Source organism: Carcharodon carcharias, chromosome 9 (assembly GCF_017639515.1).
Source record: "Carcharodon carcharias isolate sCarCar2 chromosome 9, sCarCar2.pri, whole genome shotgun sequence".
In the NCBI taxonomy this organism is placed as follows: domain Eukaryota; kingdom Metazoa; phylum Chordata; class Chondrichthyes; order Lamniformes; family Lamnidae; genus Carcharodon; species Carcharodon carcharias.
Genome location: NC_054475.1, coordinates 22,774,357 through 22,798,406, shown reverse-complemented (window position 1 = coordinate 22,798,406; position 24,050 = coordinate 22,774,357).

The following is a 24,050-nucleotide window of genomic DNA, read 5'->3' as shown; positions in this document are numbered from 1 at the left end:
GAGGAAGGGAGGGAAGGCATGGGTGAATATGTGGAGGGGAGGCTTAATGATCACTTTTGATGCCCGGTGATCAATTTTGATGCCAATGATCACTTTGGACACCACTGATCACTTTAAATGCCTTGGTCACCTTTGATTGAATCTGATGTCAAATGATTTGATAATTATGACAAACTCATTCAAAATTAAACCTTTTGATGTCAAAAGATTACTGATCATTTTTGAGCACATTTGAATGAATTTGAATGCAAAATGATGTCAAAATTTTCTGGTGGGTCAATTGGATTAATATTATTTGTATTTAATTGTAGGTAGGTATGAGCATTAACTGCAGATGCATTTTGCCCCTATAAATAGACACAGGATCAAAAGAGATATAAATTCACAGACTGCAAATATGGTTCTAGAGTTGGAAAGTGCTTGTTGGTTATCTGTAACTGTGTAAACAAATGTTTATGGAAATGTGTAAAGATTGGCTCCAGTTATATCCTTCATGAGCTGGCTTTCTGGAATATAGATTAAGAATGACTTGGTCAAAGTTTGTAAGATATTTATAAAAATTGATGGGTAGATAGGTACAAATTATTTCTGCTGTTTGGGCAGTCTAAGACTAAGGAGGATAGCTTAAATATTAAAGCCAGGCCTTTCATGTGTAAAATGATCAAACACTTCTACACACAAAAGATGATACAAATTTGAAACATTCCATTGCAAAGAGCAGTTGATGCTAGGTCAACTGTCGCATTTAAAACTGAGATTGGTAGATGTTTGCTAACCAAAGATGTTAAGAGATATGATGCAAAAGTGGGTACATGAATTTAGGTCACCGATAAACCATGATCTCATTCTGGTCACAATCTGATGATCCTGCTGGAAGACCATTTATAAGCTGGGTGAAGAAATAACTAAGGCTTAGCTGTGATATAAGCTGCAGTTGGGTCACTTGCCAAAACTTCCTATTCAAAGTGTTATGTATAAATAACCCTGTTGGCGAAATACTAGAAACCTGCTCACACCCACTGTCCATGTTCCAGCCAAGTCATTTCCTCTGAAAAAGAGCAAAACAGTAGAAGACTAAAATTATTCTGATAACTTACGTTCACAAGCCATCCTTAATGGTGTCCAAGTTGAATCTGCTCTACAGGTAGAAAATCTTCTGCTTCCTGAGGTGACTATGTAACCTGGGAAACATCTGTAAGTAACCCTGGTACCCACAGGAAACGAGTGCTTACCAATAAATGCATCAGTTGGTGAGCCATTTTGCAATGGTGGAGGATCGCCACAGTTACCTTTGTAAAATAAAAGACAGCCCATAATTTTACATTCAATTACAGTCTCTTCAAGTTACATTTAAAAATCAATTGGTACATTAAGTTCTGAGAAGGTATCTCCCTTAATCTGAGAAAACTTTCTGTTCATCTACACCTTGACCATTCTTTACATCTTTTTACATTACATGAATTGCTAACCAATTAAAATTAATTGGTCTCTCTGCTTTGATTCAGCCCTTTCATAATACTAACAGAATACCCTATTATATAAAAAGGGACCAAAATTGTGATGGTTTAAATTTGACAGTTATACAAAAATAAAAGTGTGAGATGCATAATTATGGGGGCTGATTTATTTTTTATTCATTCATAGGATGTGAGCATTGCTGACTAGGCCAGCATTTATTGCCCATCCTCAATTGCCCTTGAGAAGGTGGTAAACTGCCTTCTTGAACCATTGTAATCCATGTAGGTGTAGGTACACCTGTGGTGCTGTTAGGGAGGGAGTTCCAGGATTTTGACTCAGTGACAGTGAAGGAACGGTGATATACTTCTAAATCAGGATGGTGAGTGGCTTGGAGGGGAACTTCCAGGTGGTGGTGTTTCTACGTGTCTGCTGCCCTTGCCCTTCTAGATGGTACTGGTTGTGGGTTTGAAAGGTGCGTCTCAGGAGCTTTGGTGAGTTCCTGCAGTGCATTTTGCAGGTGGTACATACTGCTGCCACTGTTCATCAGTGGTGGAGGAATGCATGTTTATGGATATGGTGCCAATCAAGTAGGCTGCTTTGTCCTAGATGGTGTCAAGCTTCTTGAGTGTTGTTGGAGCTGCACTCATCAAGGCAAGTGGAGAGTATTCCATCACACTCCTGACTTGTGCCTTGTAGATGGTGAACATGCTTTGGAGAGTCAGGAGGTGAGTTACACGTCATAAGATTCCTAGTCTCTGACTCTCTTGTAGCCCCAGTATTTATATGGCTAGTTCAGTTCTGTTTCTGGTCAATGGTAACCCCCATGATGTTGATAGTGGGGGATTCAGTGATGGTAACGCCATTGAATGTCAAAAGGCTATGATCAGGTTCTGTCTTGTTGAAGATTATCATTGCCTGGCACTTGTGTGCCAGCTGTCAGCCCAAGCCTGGATATTGTCCCAGTCTTACTGCATTTGGACATGGACTGCTTCAGTATCTGAGGACTCCTGGTGCTGAATATTGCACAATCATCAGCGAACATCCACACTTCTGATTTTATGATGGAAGCAAGGTCACTGATGAAGCAGCTGAAGATGGCTGGGCCTAGGACACTATCCTGAGGAACTCCTGCAATGATGTCCTGGGACTGAGATGATTGGCCTCCAACAACCACAGCCATCTTCCTTTGTGTTTGGTTTGACACCCACCAGCGGAGAGTCTTCCCCCTGATTCCCATTGACTCCAACTTTGTTAGGGCACCTTATTGCGCCTTGATGTCAAGGACAGTGACCCTCACCTCATCTCTAGAGTTCAGCTCTTTTGTCCATGTTTGAACCAAGGCTGTAATGAGGTCAGGAGCTGAGTGACCTTGGGGGAATTCAAACTGAGCATCAATTAGCAGGTTATTGCTAAGCAAGTGCCACTTCATAGCACTGTTAATGACCCCTTCTGTTTACTGATGATTAAGAGTAGACTGGTGAGGCAGTAATTGGCCGTGTTGGATTTGTCCTGCTTTTTGTGGACAGGGCATACCGGTGCAATTTTCACATTGCCGGGTAGATGCCCGTGTTATAGCTGTACTGGAACAGATTGGCTAGAGGCGTGGCAAGTTCAGGAGCACAGGTTTTCAGTACTCTTGCCAGGATATTGTCAGTGCCCATAGCCTTTGCAGGATCCAGTGCCTTCAGCCATTTCTTGATATCACGTGGAGTGACTTGAACTGGCTGAAGACTGGCATCTGTAATATCAGGGATCTCCAGAGGAGGCCAAGATGGATCGTCCACTTGGCACTTCTGGCTGAAGATGGTAGCAAATGCTTCAGCCTTATCTTTTACACTGATGTGCTGGGCTCCTACATGATTGAGGATGGGGATATTTGTGGAGCCTCTTCTTCCAATGAGTTATTTAATTGCCCACTACTATCCACAACTGGATGTGGCAAGACTGCAGAGCTTTGATCTGACCTGTTAGCTCTGGAATCGCCTAGCTCTATCGCTTGCTGTTTATGCTATTGGGAACGCAACTAGTCCTGTGTTGTAGCTTCACCAGGTTGATGCCTCATTTTTTAGGAATGCCTAGTGCTGCTCCTGACTTGCCCTCCTGCACTCTACACTGAACCAGGGTTGATCCCCTAGCTTGCTGGTAACAATAGAGTGGAGGATATGCTGGGCCATGAGGTTACAGATTGTGACTGTATACAATTCTGATGCTGCTGATGGCCCACAGCACCTCATGGTTGCCCAGTTTTGAGTTGCTAGATCTGTTCAAAATCTATCCCATTTAGCACGGTGATAGTGCTGCACAACACAATGGAGGGTATCCTCAACGTGTGGTGGTCACTCCTCCCTATACTGTCATTGACAGATTCATCTGAAGCAGGCAGGTTGGTGAGGATGAGGTCAAATATGTTTTTCCCTCCTGTTGGTTCCCTCACCACCTGCCGCAGACCCATTCTAGAAGCTATGTCCTTTACGACTCGGCCAGCTCAGTCTGTGATGGTGCTCCCGAGGCATTGAAGTCCCCCATCCAGAGTACATTCTATGCCCTTGCCACCCTCAGTGCTTCCTACAAGTCACGTTCAACATGGAGGAGTACTGATCCATCAGGTGAGGTGGTGGGTGGTTGGAGTCAATGTTGAGGACTCAACCGAGGGGAACTCTACCACTGTGCTGCCACTTTTCAGGGATTGTGATGGTGGTGCCTAGAGCATTGTCTGTAAGATATGATTCAGTGAAGTGTGGCTATGTCAGGCTGTTGCTTGACTAGTCTGTGAGACAGCTTTCCCAATTTTGGCACAAGCTCCCAGATGTTAGTAAGGAGAACTTGCAGCGCCGACAGGGCTGAGTTTGCCATTGTCGTTTCCGGTGCCTAGGTCGTCGGTCCTTATCCAATTCTCTGTCATAGTTTGATATGACTCAGTGGCTTAGGCCAATTCAGGTAAGGATGGCTCAAGGGACATTAGTGAACCAGGTGGCTCTTTACAGCAATCAATAATAATTCCATGGTTATTACTGCACTTTTAATTCCAGATTTTTATTGAATTCAAATTCCACCATATGCCATGTGACAATAACACCACACCGCCACGTTCTCCCAATGCAATGCATAGATACTGCAGGCTTCTACAGATCCAGTATACAAATAATTTTAAGTGATATCAGTAGACAACACTTGAATAATACACCTAACATTCCTTAGAGCACAATTTCAAGCTTATATCTATACTTTAATTATTTTCTAATTTCTAAAGTCACTTATGTGTGAACAAATGGTGTAATCAAGGGCAAGATGTCAGATTTCTTCCACTGATCTAGAGTCTACCAGTGATGTCCATTACACTTGCCACCAGGTGAACCATTGACATGTGGCAAACTGATGCTGTTAATTTTCAGAGCCACATAATATTGATTTGCGTTAAAGTTACAGTGCTGGATAAGGGTAAGGGTGTCACTCGCTATACTGCTGTTTGTCATCCGTCTCTAATTGAGCAAGGCAGAATCAACCAGGTTGCTATTAGGCAGAAGCCACATATTGGTTGAACCACAATGGTGTTCATTAGAACGTAATTCAGTTCTCTGTTTCCAGTGACCTGAAAGCTGAAGGGGCACTTGCTCAATGAAAAAAGAAAAATAGTCCATCTTCTTTGTTCTTGTTCTTTCTGGTGCCTTTAAATGACAATACATTTAGATCTGTGGCACTGGCCCATGAAATGCTGTGAAAGCAGGGCCATCCTTCACAAGGACAGTGGTCCAACTACTCTAGAAACTTTCTTGAGGCACCTAGTGAAACTGAATTTGGTTTTATTTAGTGGTAGTTGGCTTCTTTTTGGCAAAACAGTTGAGGTGTATTACAGACAGACAGCACTGCATGGCTGCCAGTGAGGGTTGAAATGTGCAATTTTGGCAAGCTGGGGCAGTGTAGCAACATGCAAATATGCTCAGACTTCATCATAATCAATCTGATGAAACAAATGAGTGAAAGAAATAGGGTGAAACAGATGGAAAAGGAGAGATCGGCCACGAACCAAAGGGCTATTAAACGTCTGGTCACTATATTCATACTGGCAGGCAGCAGGGCATAAGCAACGCAAAAGTCAGAGCGCAGAAGTAGTAGTAACTACTCTCCAGGTGCATCAATTACAAAAGAAAAATAAGGATAGAGATAGGGCAACCATGAGATACGCGCAATAAACTCACAGGTAATGTCAAGAAAAATGGCAACAAAGATTACTTTGTTTTCGTATTTAGCAGGATATGCATATTAGAAGAGACCAATAAAAGATATAAAGACATTTAAGATCAAAAGAGAGTTAATTGATAAACTAATCAAACTGTGGCTGCTATTTGTCTGATTCAATTGCAGACAGTCGCAGTCATGGAACAGCAAAGGACTAGGACCCAGTGCAGAGCTATCCCTTACTTCACTGACACAGACCTGAGATTCGCCTTGAGGCATTGAGGGAGAGGAGGGAGGTTCTTTTTCCGGAGGGTAGTAGGAGAAGGCCACCCTAAGAAACCTAACAGGCCTGGACAGAAATGCTGAAAATGTGAATAGGCAGAGTGCAGTCAGGTCGAACTGGGTGCCATGCAGGAAAAGGTTCAATGACCATATTGGCTCTGCAAGGTGAATGCAACACCAGACCCTCATGACAGGCCTCAGGAGCTTGATGCTGCATGCTGCTCCTGAACATGGGAGGCATGTATGTTCATGGTACCTGCTAACCCCTCAGCAAGGCTCAGAGCCATGGTGCTGCTGAGGACCTGCCAGTACTGGTACATCCAGTTTCTTATGTCAATGACCCATTAACATTGGTCATGAAGGCCAGCAGTGCCTCATCTCTCTCTCTCTTTTATCCTTGCAGGAGAAATGGGCACATAATACCCAGAAATGAGTGAAGACAGAGGAGGGGTTTCAAACCTACAAATCGTCACGCCATGGAGGAGGGAATAATGAAGATTGGCAGTGTGCCTGAACATTAGCAGTCTGGGAAGCTGAAATGGGAATCCCTGGCAGAGAGGGTGAATAAAAACTGCAATGCATGGATGAAGAATCGGCTCTCCAAGGCTAGTTCTCATGATCGCTTCTTGTCTCCTTCATTGATCAAACAATGCCAAATGGGGGTAGGGGAAATGGGAAAGGACAGGTTCCTCTGACCGCAAGGAAAACAAGTGCACACATAGAACTCTTGTGATCATGGACCAGTTGAATGCTGAGAAAGGGGAAGCCCCTACTGTTAATAAATTTCACTGTCCATACTCAGCAATTTGATGGCCACAATTGACAATGCCCTGTACCTAGAAGAATCTAAAAACAAATGAGCCAAAAACCACTGGCCTCTTGTGCCTGCAGGGATCCCTCTGTCTGAAAGTAAATATACTGTCCTCTCGCAAAAATGGAATCAGTAACAGGCGATGCAGTGGTGTGTAGCTGTTTGAGAAATGTAACAGCAGATCCTTGGAAGGAAACAAAAGCAGGGATGTTCAAGGCTACAGTGACTTTGACAACTACTGACAGAGTATAGTAACCAGTACAGTGAGGTGTGAGGTCTTCTGTGAAGAGGGCACAAATCTCTGTGACCATAAAGAGTCGCAGTCTCCTGCATCACTGGTTCTCTGACATCTCAAGATAGCTCCACCTTTTCCGGTAGATCGAATGCTGATGGAATGACCTCCAAAACCTTTCTGCCTGTCATCCCTCACCTCTGCCCTCCTCATGCCCAGATTCTGCCTTCCTGTGGAAGATTTTGCTCTTCATTACCACTGGACCCAAAATCTGATGGTCATTGACAGCTGCTGCCTTCTTTGCACTCAGGTGGCCTCTCAATTGTGTCCAGAAGCCTTGCCCCCTTCTCTTATGACCCGCTCAATGCCAGGAGTCTAATGACCCCTCATCCCACCCCCTGCACTGTCCAAGTGTGTAGTGGACACTCTCCCCACAACCTGTGCATATCCAATAGCACCAGTGTGACAAAGACTGAGTGCCTCTCACAGCTGTTTTCCCTTTTATGAGCCCACCTAATTTCTTGAGGTGGCCATGACTGGCTCCTCACTATGTTGCAGCTTCCATGCACCTGGCCTAACCCCGACCCAGCATATAGCCTATGTGCCCCACCAAAGTTTCCAGCTAACCCTATATGAGCTCTCAAAGATCTCCTTAACTAGCTTAATTGGACTTATTTGTGGATAGGAAGGGTTCTTGCAGCCAGCCATCCCCCGCCCTGTTGAAACTCATCAGTAGCAGGAACAATGCCGAAAACCAGCCACTGTTGCTATTTTCAGCATCCCTCTCCTTCATTCTCACCTCCAGCAGAACCTAAAGATCCTATCCAATATTTTACGTAACTAGTTGGATTTTCAGGAGGCCATGGATAAGCTACTGTTACAGATCAAAATATGTAGAGTCAGGAAGCAAGTAGCATGGATCTGACTACAAACAGACTGACAAAACATCTGAAGTGGCATTCCACAAGGATCAATTCTGAGACCACTGTGTTAGTTACCATTTAATTAAATGATTTGAACTCAACAATCTGAAGTACAATTACCAAATTGGGAGGGTTGGTCGTTGTGTTTCACACAATAGTACACCGCAATAAAATTCAGGAACAGACATAAATCTGCAGAACAGGCATGTAATCGGCATGTGGCCCACGGAAAATATATGCGAGAAATTCATCCTTATAGTGCAGCCTCTAGCATCAAGCCTACCATCAATTTTCCGGCTGCTATGCACCACTGGCCACCTCCTGCATGACGGATTATCCAAAGAGGGGTGCACATGGTGGACACTGCAAGAATACGCCTGAAGTTTTTGAATCAGTGCTATCCTGATGTCACGCAGCCCAACTAGCTAATCCATGATACCAGTTCTAGGCCATGCAGGTCCTGACTACGCTCGTAGATCAGTCTGCAAACAACAAGTGTTCTGCTGCAAGATGAACCCTCCACTTGTGTTTCCCAAATTGCAAGGTGTCTAGAAGTAAACAGGAGTGTTCTTGGAGGTGTTGTGGTGAATTTGTCTTGTTGCTGATCCTGAGGTGTTGGCTGCTATTTTCTCCTGCATTACAACAGTCACTGCATTGCAGAAGGACTTTGATCCCCCCAAAGTGTTTTGCGATGTCCCGAGGTGTGAAAGACTTCATATAAATGTATTTTTATTTGCTTTCTTAATAACCCTCCCTTCAAATACTAGCAGTGATCAAAGAATTTCTCAACACCAAGATTCTAGATGGCTTCTGAATAGCTATTTGGGAATCTCTCCAAAGCAGCCAACTATTCCCTAATTAAATTATCGCTTCCCCATCTATGATGGCCAAACATTTGGAGTTGCCTGAATAGGTTACTCCTTTTTAGCCAATTCTCTCCCCAAAATACATTAAAATCAGTTACGTTCAAGTCTTTTGCATCAAAAGTACAGCAGAGTCTAAAACCATGGCAGTCTCATCGGTTTGTGTACCTTCATGTACCTTGTGAAATATTTCAGTCACAGTAAGAATAGAACTGAACCATCTACGCTAATAATATTAATGTATTTTAATTTAGGGTTCTGTTCCTTGTTAACAATATAAAGTAATTCAAATAGCATACAGCAAAACACCTTTGGAAAAAAAACTTGCATTTTATATAGCATCTTTCACAAACTCAGCACATTCCAAATTGCTTAACAATGAACTGTTTCTATTAATTTAGGAAAATGCAGTGCACAGCAAAATCTCATACACAGCAATGAGAATATCAACCAGAAAATATACTTTACTGTTATTGGCTGAGGAATAAATATTTTCCAGGATATTGGGAGAATTCCCTTTCTCCTCTGCAATTAGAGCCATGGAACCTTTTCTATCCATCTGAGAGGGTAGTATTTCTCCAGTACTGCAGTGCAGTGTCAATCTAAATTGTGGGTTCAAGTCCTGCATTGGGCCTTGAACTCAGGACATTCTGATTCAGAGGTGAAAGTCCAACCATTTAACCAAGACACAAAACCTCTGCGTAATGAGCTTTTATTGCAGACTCCAAACTTCCCTGTAGCAGTTTCTGGTAACTATGGAGGTATATGCTTTTAAAAAAAACCAACGCAAGAGCAAATTACTGCAGATGCTGGAAGTCTGAAATAAAACAGAAGATATTACAACTACCAAGCAAGTCCGTGAGCATTTGCGGAGGGAGAAACAGAAGTAATGGGTGGAATTTTCTATTTCTGAAGCTAAGAGCTATGGCGGGCGGGTTCCGCGGCGCATTTCCGCTGGTCAGAATGGTAGGAAATCAGGTCGGATTCCATGTTCAGAAGTTCATTCATTATGCACAGGCGAGTATTTCTCCAAATCACATGGCAGGTTGGGAACTGTTTTGTCTGCCCTGATGTTACTTAATGGGGTTGAAGGTTCAGGCGCCATATTTAAATACCACCTGAAGCACACATATTTCAATTTCTCCAACCCAGCTGTCTCCAGGAGACCCACAGAGTGACTGCAAACCAAACAAAGGAGACTGCACCCTGCTTCTGGCACGATGCCCTCCAAGAATTGATCAGAAGTGCACGACAGCATAGGAATGGCTCCAAGAAGTATACCAGCCTCATCTCTCTTGCCTGAGAGGCCATAGCACTGCAAGTCAGGGCGACTGGCCAAATCACCTGGAACGTGAACCAGTGCAGGAAGAGGATGAATTATCTCATCCACTCTGCCAGGGTAAGTCAACCTTCAAATCCCTCTCAAACTCTCATCATGGCATTATACACTCAAATGGCCACTCTCTTCAGGGATCTCACACAACCATTAGCAGGGGACACAAATCACCACTGATGGTCTCACAGATACTTTCACATCACCATCACTTCAACCATCATGCTGCTCACACTCCATCCTCAGCTCCTTCTGGGGAGGACTCACTATACCCATGTTCCCCAACCTCTGCTCCGTCCCTTCTCATTATATTCCTTTCTAGGTGAGGGGGCCAGGGGGCACGTTGACTTCCCTCCAGGTTGCCCTTCTCCTCAAGGAGTCAGGCAGGGGCCCTCATGCACCCACAGGGAAGATAAGAATCAGCCACTCACTCCGGGGGCCTCCACTCAGGACACTCCAAGGGTGTCAAACCGCTCAGAATCCGCTCTGCCTCTGACCCCATCCATTCCAGCTGCTCAGGCATAGGCAGCTGCATCTGCCCCTGAGCAGGAGGCCCTTATCAGGCTGGGGCCCTCAGGCCTCAGGCCACCAGAGAATGTCCATCAAGGCCATCTCAGACATCAGGACATAGCAGTCAGCAAACTGCCTCCACCTCTGCTGTGGATTTTGGGGCTGCACTCAGGGACAGTGGCAGGGTTAGGAAAATTAAGAAATATTGGCTGGGATTTTCCTGCCCCATCAGCGGCAGGACACGCTGCAGGTAAGGCGGCCCCCCAACCTGAAGTCCACTGACTTGCGGAGGGACCGGAAGATCGCAGAGGCCGGCAGGTGTGGAAAATCCTGTCGATTGAAATCATCTTTGGGTCACAGGTGTGCAACCACTGTATAAATATTGTACTTTTGTTTAGACGTTTGATGTTGATATGAATGGCTTGGTCAACTGAAGCCATTGTGATTAATTACATATGAATCCTCTCATTGCAAGGTTTAGCCATTCTCCCACTTAGTGACAGACCTCTTTGCGAGCTTCACATTCAGATGATGTCAACCTCATTGAAGATAGTTTCTGCATCCTTGTGTGAAGTCATGGATATGTGTTAAAACCTTTATTGGAAATGTGTACTTAATGCATTTGTAATCCCTTTATCTCAGGATGCACCATTGTGTGAGGGCAGCTCTGCAGCCTTGAAGGATTAGCGGCAGTTGTATCTCCTCAGTAATAGTGACAAAGAACAAGACCTGGAAGGGAGGATGGTATCCCCAACCATGTCATCAACTCACTGTCCACTGTAGTTCTCATTAATGTGGCAATGATTGCATCAAATCAGTTGATGCAGCGTTCTCACTGTTGTGTCAATTTTTACTTCCCAGAGTGAGTGCATATGGGTTGCACCACTGATCATCTTAGAGATTATGGCCTAGTCAATCATGAGGTTTGAAAGTGCAAGTCTGAATGCTGAGCTTGCTCACCATATGACTTGGTTGGACATTCCTTTCAATGCAATGGAATAGCACTAAGAGACAGGGGGAATCTTCTGTTGCCTTCACTATACTCCTCCTGGAATCTGGTGGCAATTAAAGTAGCATGGGCAGATCTTCCAAGTTGTGCTTCCTCAATGGCACTGTCTCATAGAAGCCAACCATTATATCCCTCTTCAATTCCTGGCCCTCCTGCTCTTCATCCTCCGAGGAGCTCTCATCCTCCTCCATTACTCCCTCTGGCAAGGGATGACCCCTTTGCAGCACCACTTTGTGAAGGGCACAAGACGCAACAATGATGCAGGAGACTCTATCTAGAGTGTACTGCAAAACCCCAGCTGATATCTGCAAGCTGGATCTTGTGGAGCTATGAGCTGTGTCATACTTCTCCTCTGAGTTTGATGCATGGGTGTCATGAGCCAGCGTTTTAGTGGGTACCACTTATCCTGATGCAGCCATCCCTATAGATGCTGAGGCCCTTCAAATATGTGAGACACCTGGGAGTGTCTCAGGATGGGTACCCAGCACAAACATGCGTTATGTGCTCCAATGACCACACAACAGCTGAACATGGATGGAATGAAGCCCCTTATGCTTGATAAACATTAGGTGCTGATGCCATGGAGCCCTCAAAGCCACATGGGTGCAGTCGATTGCACCCTGATTGCACTCTAGGGAAGGTTTGAGATAGCTGCAAACCCATTAATTCTAGCAGCCAGTCCATTTTCATCAAGTGTAAACCTCACATATTAATGTGCCTTGCTGTAGTGGCATCGGTGACCTCCTTGACGCACGTGTGTGTGACAGACTGCAAGATGCCGCACAGGTTTCCTGTGGGTTCCTGGAATGATCCGCAAGCAAAGAAATTGAGCATGGCGGTGACCTTCAATGCCACTGGCAGGGGATAGTCTCCCACTCAGTGGGGTGTTAGTTCCTCCCAAAGAATGTGGCAAATGTGATCCACCAGAGCACAAGACAAGTGCAGACATGCATGGCATTGTCTCGCACTCATCTGCAAATAGGAGAGTCATCTTCAGTAGACCCCAGGCCTAGAGAGTTGCCTCCAAGGTCTGAGTCTATCCCCCGATCCTCAATGTTGATGTGTGGCTCTCCTGCGCCGTGGACCTCAGGTAGGGCCACCTCCTGAAGCTGTGCTTGGCAGTGCCTATCACTTCTTCTCCTCATCCATTCTATTAGAACCTTCAAGGGAGCATTGAGCTCAGGCCCCATTATTGTTTTGTCCTTCCCTCCGTCAAATAATAGATTCAGGATATTAAATGAGTGATGGGTAGAACAATGAGGCACACAATTTGAACCAAAGCAACTATAATGGTCCTGGGTAGTTTTTGCCTTGTTGCTGATGCAGCCTTGTATCTGAGGCGCAAACAGACACATCAAAGTGACCAAGATGCCATGCCTGAGAGTTAACATCTCAATCCCACAGTGGTTGGAGAAGGCTTGAATGACATGCATGACCTGACCTAGCTCAGTGCTCCAGTCTCAGATCTGGCATACTGATTAACAATAAGTTACTCATGACTAATGATTGGATGCCCTTTGGCTAGATATACATGCCATATGTGGAAAGCACTTGAAAGTCTTTCATTGATGGGATGCCATATGCGCAGAAACTGCGCTTCCTTAACGACTGCTTGTATTTCCAAATTTCACATTCCTGCATGTTAATCTTGAAATGGAGCAATTGTGATGTTAAGGCAGTGACTCCTACATTTCCCAGTTACTGTGTGGCAAAAGGCATGGGTTTCAATGGCAACCTTCTCAAGGAAGTCTTCCTACTTCCTCTCACCTCTGACCAATTTTAATCTGGTGGCACCAAAAAGTTAGAGGGCGCCCCTAGAAAGGGCCCCCCTAGAAAGGGCCCCTTAGTTTAGCAGTGCACTCCTCCCACACTGCCTCAGACCCCTCCCATGCAGATTTGTTTCTAGTTTCAATTTTAAACTGCACCTTTACTTTTTGTGTGCAAAATGGTGTTTCTAATCTATTATTTCAAAACCAGCTTCGACGCTCTCCCTCTCATTGTGCATGTCCCTCCAATTTACCTGGAACCTCATGATGTACAGCTAGACCTCCCTCTTATCATTCTCCAGCCTCGCCGAATAATATTGGATCCCATTGCTGATGTGGTCAACATTACAACCTTCCCTACTGAGCCCGCCACTGTTGATGTGCCCATGCCCCATGTGGACCTCATCCTTCCCCATCCAGAGGCTGTGTGCATGATCACCTTCGGAGGAGACGGATCCCAAGACAGCTTCTAATACCGTGCTCCCCTTTATTATGTTTTCCCCAAATACAGGCTGCAGATAACCAATAACCATTACTATCCCATCTGCAGACCAGCAGAGAGCTAAACAAGCCAATGAATACCCACTGTGAAAACACCGTGCACATCAATCTGTGCATCATCCCAATTGAGCACACAGCCCTTGCCCCTCCATGGACCGGGAGCACCATGTGCATTTCATGCATAGCCCTGTAGCATGGCCCGCTACACCCCTGGACTGTCTTTACTCTCTCACTCTTGATTGTGAACCCAAGGACTGTCTGCTCTCCCTCATGATCATGAGCCCCAGGTGTATCTCTAGTTTCTCAGTCCAGCCCAAGGACTTTGACTTTCAATAAGTTCCCAATTGCCCTCATGACCAATCACTACATTGTCTCACTTCCCACTGCACCCTTCAAGAGTGTCTGTGTGACCCATCCCCCTTGTGCCACATTAACATAGCACCCCCCAATCCTTTCCTATTCTGGAGTTGCGTGCATTCCCTCCCAGTCATATACATGGTAACCTATCTACTCCCTTTTGTGTCAGCATTTCAGCTTCCCTTGCTGGGCTCCAGCTTCCCACCCCTCAGTCTCCCCTTTGCCTGCCATCATTCCCCCTCCTCCCTTACCCCATACAAGGCCTTCCTGCTCCTTCCCTTCCCCTCCCTCCTGCAATGCCTTCCTGCCCCTTTGCCATCCTTGCGTCCATTATTCCTTCCCCTTGGTCACAATGTTGGTCTCTGCATGTTCCGGCCTGCCTGAGTGCTGCTGCACATTGATATCCTTCAGGACTGTGGGGCACCCACCTGGAGCAGACCAAGCCTACACCCCCAGCAGTGTGGAGTTCCACAGGCATCGCAATTAAGCTGGTGCAGCACCATGGCAGGTAGGCTATGAATGTTGCACACACCTTGAAGTTGCGAGTTAAGTGAGGTCTGATTGCTGCATGCCACTCTTTACCAAATGAGATTCGGACCAGCGTAACTTCCCACCGGTGTAACACAAGATTGGTAGGCAGCATCGAATTCTGGAGAGAAGCATATTTAATGAGTATTCATGAGATGGAAATGAATGCAAATGGAATTCACTTCACTAGTCAGCAGGATACCCAACCCGCCGTTAACGAGTTGTCGGGAGAATTGCAAACTGTTTTCACACTGGTGGGAATTCGGCTTTTTGCCTCTTTCCAGGTTCTCCACTCATGCCCACCATGAAACCCACCATGGGCAACATGGAAAAATTCTGCCTGATGTTTCAGTTTGTTGACCTTGCATCAGAACTAAGTAAAATTAGAGGTGTAATAAGCTGCTGGCTTAAATTAAAATAACAAATTGAGAAGTCCCGAGGTTGCACACAGCACACCATAAATGCAAGTTCTTTCTTTTATGAACACATTGTTATGTCAGTTTTCATAATTATGCTGACAACACCCAGCTCTACCTCACCACCATCTCTCTCAACTCCTCTACGTTACTAAATTATCAGGCTACTTATCCGATGCACAGTACTGGATGAGCTGAAATTTACTCCAAATACATACTGGGATGAGAAGCCACTGAGCAGAATTTTACAGCCCCATCTGGCGGGGACAGGGCCAGAAAATGCAGCGAGCCGTTCAAAACTCCAATTACTTCAGCAGGACCAGAAGATCCCGCCGATGGGAAGAGCCATAAAATTCCACCCATTGTCTTTGTCTCTGGTCCCTATTTCAAATTCTTTTCTCGAGCAATGTCTCCATCCCTCTCCCTAGCAATTGTCTGAGATTGAACCAGACTGTTCACAATCTTGGTGTCATGTCTGACATTGAAATTAACTATGAACCTCACATCTGAACGACTACTAAGATCGCCTAATTACACCTCTGTAACAAAAACTAAAATACCTGGAAAAACTGTCAGCAGGTCTGACAGCATCTGTGGAGAGGAATACAGTTGACGTTTCAAGTCTGCATGACTCTACATCAGAACTAAGGAAATAGAGAATTGAGGTGAAATATAAGCAGGTTGGGGGGGGGGGGAGAACAAGTAAAGCTGGATTGGAAGCCAGTGATAGGTGGAGGCAAAGGAGAGATTGCCAAAGATGTCATTGGCAAAGCGGTGTTGACAGTGGTGATATTATCTAAGGAATGTCCTAATGGGGACATTAAGGGTAGCAGGTAGGACAAGCTAGTGGCAGATGGCCCTAGTGGGGGTGGGGTGGGGGGAAGGGATTGAAATGGGCTAAAAGGCGGACATAAAACAATAGATTGAAATAAATTTTAAAATAGGTGGGAAAAAATATGTTTTTTTAATTATAAATTATTGGTAAAAGGGGAATCGGAAAGGGGGTGGGGATGGAGGAGAGAGTTCATGATCTGAAATTGTTGAACTCAATATTAAGTCTAGAAGGCTGTAAAATGCCTAGTCAGAAGATAAGGTGCTGTTCCTCCAGTTTGCGTTGAGTTTCACTGGAACATTGCAGCAGGCCAAGGACAGACATGTGGGCATGACAGCAGGGTGGTGTGTTGAAATGGCAAGCGACAGGGAGGTCTGTGTCATGCTTGCGGATAGACCGAAGGTGCTCCACAAAGTGATGACCCAGTCTGCGTTTGGCCACTCCAATGGAGAGACCGTATTGGGAGCAGCGAATGCAGTAGACTAAATTGAGGGAAGTGCAAGTGAAATGCTGCTTCACTTGAAAGGAGTGTTTGGACCCTTTAACGGTGAGGAGGGGGGAAGTAAAGGGGCAGGTATTGCACCTTCTGCAGTTACATGGGAAGATGCTGTGGGAGGGGGTTGAGGTGTAGGGGGTGATGGAGGAGTGGACCAGCGTGTCCCAGCGGGAACGATCCCTGCGGAAAGCTGCCGGGGGGGGGGGAGGTCAAGGGAAGATGTGTTTGGTGGTGGCATCATACTGGAGATGGCGGAAATGGCAGAGGATGATGCTTTGAACACGGAGGCTGGTGGGGTGATAAGTGAGGACAAGGGGGATCCTATCATGGTTCTGGGAGGGAGAGGAAGATATGAAGGCAGATGCGCGGGAAATGTACCGGACACGGTTGAGGGCCCTGTCAACCACCGTGGGTGGAAAACCTCAGTTAAGGAAGAAGGAAAACATGTCAGAGGAACTGTTTTGGAAAGTGGCATCATCAGAACAGATGCAACAGAGGCGAAGGAAATGAGAGAATGGGATGGAGTCCTTTCAGGAAGCAGGGTGTGAGGAGCTGTTGTCGAGATAGCTGTGGGAGTCGGTAGGCTTGTAATGAATATTGGTGGACAGTCTATCACCATAAATTAAGACTGAGAGGTCAAGGAAGGGAAAGGAAGTGTCAGTGATGGACCACGTGAAATTGATGGAGGGGTAGAAACTGGCAGCAAAATTAATAAATTTTTCCAGATCCAGACGAGAGCATGAAGCGGCGCCAAAGCAGTCATCGATGTACCAGAGAAAGAGTTCCTCTGTAAAGTTGCCCAACTTCACCCCTGCCTCAGGCTCAACTGCTGCTGAAACCCTTATTCATGCATTTCTCGCCTCTAGACTTCACTGTAGTAAAGTCCTGTCTTTTGCATCTTCCTTGTTCACATTTTCACTTACCCGCACTTTGTACCTTGCCTACCGTATGTTCATCGCATGAGCAATGTTCGCTTATTCGCATTTGAAATGTCCAAATTTTGAAAAAGATCTTTCATTTTACAAGAGCTGTTTGCAAATGTGCATATCAAATTTGTCTCTCAGGCTGGCATGGTAGGTGCTGATTCTCCGAACACTTTCAGAGTGAACTGGATTAGTTCCTGCTGAGGACAGAAATCACATAAAACAGAATATAAGTGTCTTTATAAATCTTTGTAATCCTTGGTTCATGTGACCTCCTTGGCTGGTTTCAGCGAACTTAGGGGGAGAAATCGAAGAGGAAATTTCCAGGATCTATTTTACCTTTTGTTGGCCCTGGGTTTTTCTCTTTCTCATTGATTAAAATTTTAAAACAGGTTGCAAATAAAACTGCCAGTGCTGGCAATCGGAAACTAAAAGCAAAAATGTGGAGTGTACACAGCAGGTCTAACAGCTTCAGTGAAGAGAAACGTAGGTTATTGTACAGTACTCTAATTTCCCAAACCAATGCTGCCCTCACTTAGTTGGAATCTATCTAATTCAGATCCATTCAAAAGCATGTTCCTCCTCCGCTATTTTGCCATTTGCAAGGTTTTGTAGGAACGTGACCCCTGCGAACGGCGAGATTTTCCTCTATTTCAAAGCATTGCTCACTGCACCACCCCCCCAACCCCCCCACATTCTACCCTCTGTAAACTTGACATCATCCAAAGTTATCTATGTCCTTACTTCACCTCTGTAAAGCTGACCAACACTGGCACCCGATCAAACAACACCTCAATTTTTAAGTTCTCGTCCTTGTTTTTAAATCTCTCCATAGCCTTGCCCTTTTCTATCCCTGTTCTCTCCTCTCGCCCTACAACCCTCTGAGATATCTGTACTTTTCCAACTCTGGCCACTAGAGGATTCCTGATTTTAATTGCTCCATCTTTAGTCACTATGCCTTCAGCTGCTAAAGCTCATAAATTCCCTCCCTAAACTTCTCCACCTCTCCTTCCTTAAGATATGCGCTAAAATCAACCTGTTTGACCAAGTTTTGGATATCTAGCCTAACATTTCCTTATATAGCCCGGTGTTTCTTTTAACTTTATAATGTCCCTTTGAAGCACTTTGGAACATAATATTTCGTTAAAGATACAATAAAAATAAGTTGTTGTTGTATTAGAGTGCTATGACTTTAATCAAAGTGTCAAATTAGGGAATTATGTTAGGCTTGTAAACAGCACAGGTTCAAATAGCCAACTTTACCACAATACCATGAAGATGCACTTCTTGATGCTTGATTTATCACTGTGACTAAATAACCTATCACAGAATCACAAAATGATATAGTGCAGGATGACATATGGCACATTGTATAACTACCACAGGGATAGCAAAAGCACAATCAATTCTATGCCCCTGTTCTTTGCCTATAGCTCTGTAAATTTTCTCTCTTTAAATATTTATCCAATTCTCTTTTGAATGTTACTATTAAACCTCCTTCTACCATCCTCTGGTACTTTTGCCAATTAACTTAAAAAAGTGTCCTCTGTTCACTGATCCTCCTGCCTCTTGATAAAATTTCTCCTCATTTACTCTATCAAAACCTCACATGAAATCTCCTCTTAACCTTTCTAATCTAATAGGACAATCCCAGCTTCTCCGGTCTCTCCACATAACTGAAAACACTTATCCATAGTACCATTCTGGTAAATATCCTCTGTACCTTCCCTATATAGTGCCCAGAACAGAAAATTATACTCCAGCTGAAACCTAACCTGTGTTTTATAACAGTTTAGCATAACTTCCTTGCTTCTGTATGTTATTTCTCTATTAATAAAGCTAAAGATCCCAGCCTTCTCAACTTGTCCTGCCACCTTCAAAGGTTTATGTACATACATCCCCAGGTCTCTCTGTTCCTGCACCAACTTAAAAATTGTACCATTTAGTTCATATTGCCTCTCCTTATTCTTCCTGCTAACATGAATCCCTCATCACTTTTCTGCATTACATTTCATCTGCCCACTTTACCACTCTCTGACCTGAATAATAATCATCACAAGGGGTTTCAGTTTCCACTAGGCTGTGATTTTTTTGGCAGAATTATATTGGAGTTGCATCTCATTAAGCAATCTAAAAATATCAGAACTGCTCCAATAACAACCAGGTATGACAAAAAGGTATTGAAAATCATTGATGGTCTTGAGTTTGCCACAAATGAAGACAAGATTGCTTGAGACATTTTACGAAGCACAAAGGAGCAAGTTAATGCTGTAAAACTTAAAATTATGATATTTTCAAGATCCTGATGAGGCAATACTTGCAATATCTACCTCATATGAAGATGAAAAATCCAAGATCAGGCAAACTAATAGATTAGATCAGAGATGAGATGAAATTTTTGAGAATGATAAGAGAATTGCCACTTCAAATTGCTGTGTATTTTAACATAAGGATGAATTCTCCACACAGAATGGACGAGGGAGATTGAGCAGTTGTACAACATTACACGAGACAAGACAAAATGAAGAGCTTATTCTAGCTATATCAAAATCCAGGATCCTCTTTGGAAAACTAGAGGAATGATCTAATCATTTCTGATGAACAAGTCCATAGATGTTAACATAAAAAGTAGTAAATGACAGGTCCAATAATGTAAGAACTGAAAATGGAGAGATTGTTTTAAGGAACTAGAGATACATGCAGAAAATGGAACCATCATTTGGAGAGACATCTGACAGTTTCTATTTGACACACCACAGCACAAATAGAAAGGCCCAAACAGCTTACTGTAAAAAAAGGAACTGCCACAGCAAATGAGCGTAAACTGAACAGCAACCAGAACCTCAGACAGAAAAGGCTGAGGTCAACAAAACAAATTACCTTCACAAGGTCCATGGAATAGGATAAAATGTTGAATTTATGTGAACAATTATTACTGGAACTATCTTTACAATATTTTATAATTAATATGATTTATAACTGTAGTTGATTAAATGTTTATGGTTAGACATGGATGTCCTATTGTGTAAGGAGAGATATTCATGGCCCAGATTTCATGGTCAGCGGTGAAGCAACTGCCACTCACCAGTGACCTCAAAGGAAGCTGCCTACAAAGATCTAGCGATCTCAGTGGCACGGATTTCCCATTCCCTAATGTCAAGTTGAATTGTTCATTCATTTGTTGGTGTTACCTTCTTCCCAGAAGGTTGACTGCCATAGATGTCCACTTCTATCTGTCCTGTGCTGTCCTTACACATTCCACATAAGTCAGCTGCGTCCAGTCCATTATATCTGTTATCCAATTTCTCCTCTGCTTCCCTCACCTATGTTTTCTGTTGATCTTCTTCTCCTCCAATAACTATCTCTGTTACCGTCTGCTCCAATGATGTGACAAGACCAGGTTGACTCAAGTGTCTAGCAGCAATGATGCATTCTAGTATTGCTGAGAAAAGACATATGTTGTTGAAACTTTTCATCTTGCACTCATCAGGACAATTCACAAGAATACCAAATTGTAACGGGAACAACAATTTATACCGCAGAACAAGAGTGCTGACTGGTTGGCAAGTAGATTTTGATTGGTAGAAGATGTTGCCTTGGAAAATGCACCAGTTAACTGATATCTGACAGTTAACTGCCAAGCATTGTTTAAATTCAAACCAGGCAGATATTCTCTGATTGGTCATGGCATTGCACTGGGGAATGAACGAGGAAATGGCTGTTACCTATTTTGTTTAGTTGAAAAACATGCAATGTGTGTACATGTTCTTTCTGTCTGCAAAGGACAGGACCCTATGTGTTAATTTATTTAGCTTCTAGCACGCATAAGTGAACCACACTGTGAGCCCAACTGATCACCTTATAGTTGTCAGTGTAATTCTGAGCCCACTCAGGATTGTTTAGCAAATATTGTCCAATTACATCTAATGTTGGAGACTATGTTTTGAGTTTTAAAAGCAAGGACTGGTTGGGTACAGTCAGTACTTTGCCTGTTGTGACCTGCCAAAGGGACATTTTGTTAGAAACAATCCAATAAATCAGATCCATTCCATCTCCACAACCACCACACAGTCCTAATGCATCAAGGACAACGAAATGTAACCAGTAACAACATTCAAGAATGACAAGCCCACAGATCACTGTGAGCAAATAGAGAAACCTCCAGAGAAGCTTACTATTATAAGATCTGGGCATACCAGTAGATTACCGTACACTTTAGAGACTCAAATTCATCAGTTCTATGCATTTATGTAATGGTAACTATACAAGTATTGTAAATATGAATACTTCTTTGGAAGGGAAGAAAGTATCTTTAAAAAGAAAGGTATGGCAGCACGACATCACTAAAATAGAACTGTGTCACACGTTCCAGTCTTAGTCTCATTTTTGCCTTTGGGCAAATCACACACACAGCTCTGCTGCTGACTATCTTTCAAGAATGTGTTCTCTTATGCCTAGTCTCAATAAATGAATCCTCAAGATGTTTGTACAATCCCTTATGATTAGTGCCTTCACATCATAGTAATGCAACAATTAATACCAAAGCCTACACTGTATAGAGTGTAGAGCTGCTCTATCCCATTGACATTAATACCAAACCCTACAGTGTGTCGAGTGTAGAGCTACTCTATCCCATTGACATTAATACCAAACCCTACAGTGTACAGTGTAGAGCTGCTCTATCCCACTGACATTAATTCCAAACCCTACACTGTGTAGAGTGTAGAGCTGCTCTATCCCATTGACATTAATACCAAACCCTACACTGTGTAGAGTGTAGAGCTGCTCTATCCCATTGACATTAATACCAAACCCTACACTGTGTAGAGTGTAGAGCTGCTCTATCCCATTGACATTAATACCAAACCCTACACTGTAGAGAGGTGCTCTGTCCCATTCACATTAATACCAAACCCTACAGTGTGTAGAGTGTAGAGCTGCTCTATCCCATTGACATTAATACCAAACCCGACACTGTAGAGAGGTGCTCTGTCCCATTCACATTAATACCAAACCATACACTGTGTAGAGTGTAGAGCTGCTCTATCCCATTGACATTAATACCAAACCCTACACTGTAGAGAGGTGCTCTGTCCCATTAACATTAATACCAAACCCTACAGTGTGTAGAGTGTAGAGCTGCTCTATCCCATTGACATTAATACCAAACCCGACACTGTAGAGAGGTGCTCTGTCCCATTGACATTAATACCAAACCCTACACTGTGTAGAGTGTAGAGCTGCTCTATCCCATTGACATTAATACCAAACCCTACACTGTAGAGAGGTGCTCTGTCCCATTCACATTAATACCAAACCCTACAGTGTGTAGAGTGTAGAGCTGCTCTATCCCATTGACATTAATACCAAACCCGAAACTGTAGAGAGGTGCTCTGTCCCATTCACATTAATACCAAACCCTACACTGTGTAGTGTAGAGCTGCTCTATCCCATTGACATTAATACCAAACCCTACACTGTGTAGAGTGTAGAGCTGCTCTATCCCATTGACATTAATACCAAACCCTACACTGTGTAGAGTGTAGAGCTGCTCTATCCCATTGACATTAATACCAAACCCTACAGTGTGTAGATTGTAGAGCTGCTCTATCCCATTGACAATACCAAACCCTACAGTGTGTAGATTGTAGAGCTGCTCTATCCCATTGACATTAATACCAAACCCTACAGTGTGTAGATTGTAGAGCTGCTCTATCCCATTGACAATACCAAACCCTACAGTGTGTAGATTGTAGAGCTGCTCTATCCCATTGACATTAATACCTAACCCTACAGTGTGTAGATTGTAGAGCTGCTCTATCCCATTGACAATACCAAACCCTACAGTGTGTAGAGTGTAGAGCTGCTCTATCCCATTGACAATACCAAACCCTACAGTGTGTAGATTGTAGAGCTGCTCTATCCCATTGACATTAATACCAAACCCTACACTGTGTAGAGTGTAGAGCTGCTCTACCCCATTGACATTAATACCAAACCCTACACTGTAGAGAGGTGCTCTGTCCCATTCACATTAATACCAAACCCTACAGTGTGTAGAGTGTAGAGCTGCTCTATCCCATTGACATTAATACCAAACCCGACACTGTAGAGAGGTGCTCTGTCCCATTCACATTAATACCAAACCCTACACTGTGTAGTGTAGAGCTGCTCTATCCCATTGACATTAATACCAAACCCTACACTGTGTAGAGTGTAGAGCTGCTCTATCCCATTGACATTAATACCAAACCCTACAGTGTGTAGAGTGTAGAGCTGCTCTATCCCATTGACATTAATACCAAACCCTACACTGTGTAGAGTGTAGAGCTGCTCTATCCCATTGACAATACCAAACCCTACAGTGTGTAGATTGTAGAGCTGCTCTATCCCATTGACATTAATACCAAACCCTACAGTGTGTAGATTGTAGAGCAGCTCTATCCCATTGACATTAATACCAAACCCTACAGTGTGTAGATTGTAGAGCAGCTCTATCCCATTGACAATACCAAACCCTACAGTGTGTAGAGTGTAGAGCTGCTCTATCCCATTGACAATACCAAACCCTACAGTGTGTAGATTGTAGAGCTGCTCTATCCCATTGACATTAATACCAAACCCTACAGTGTAT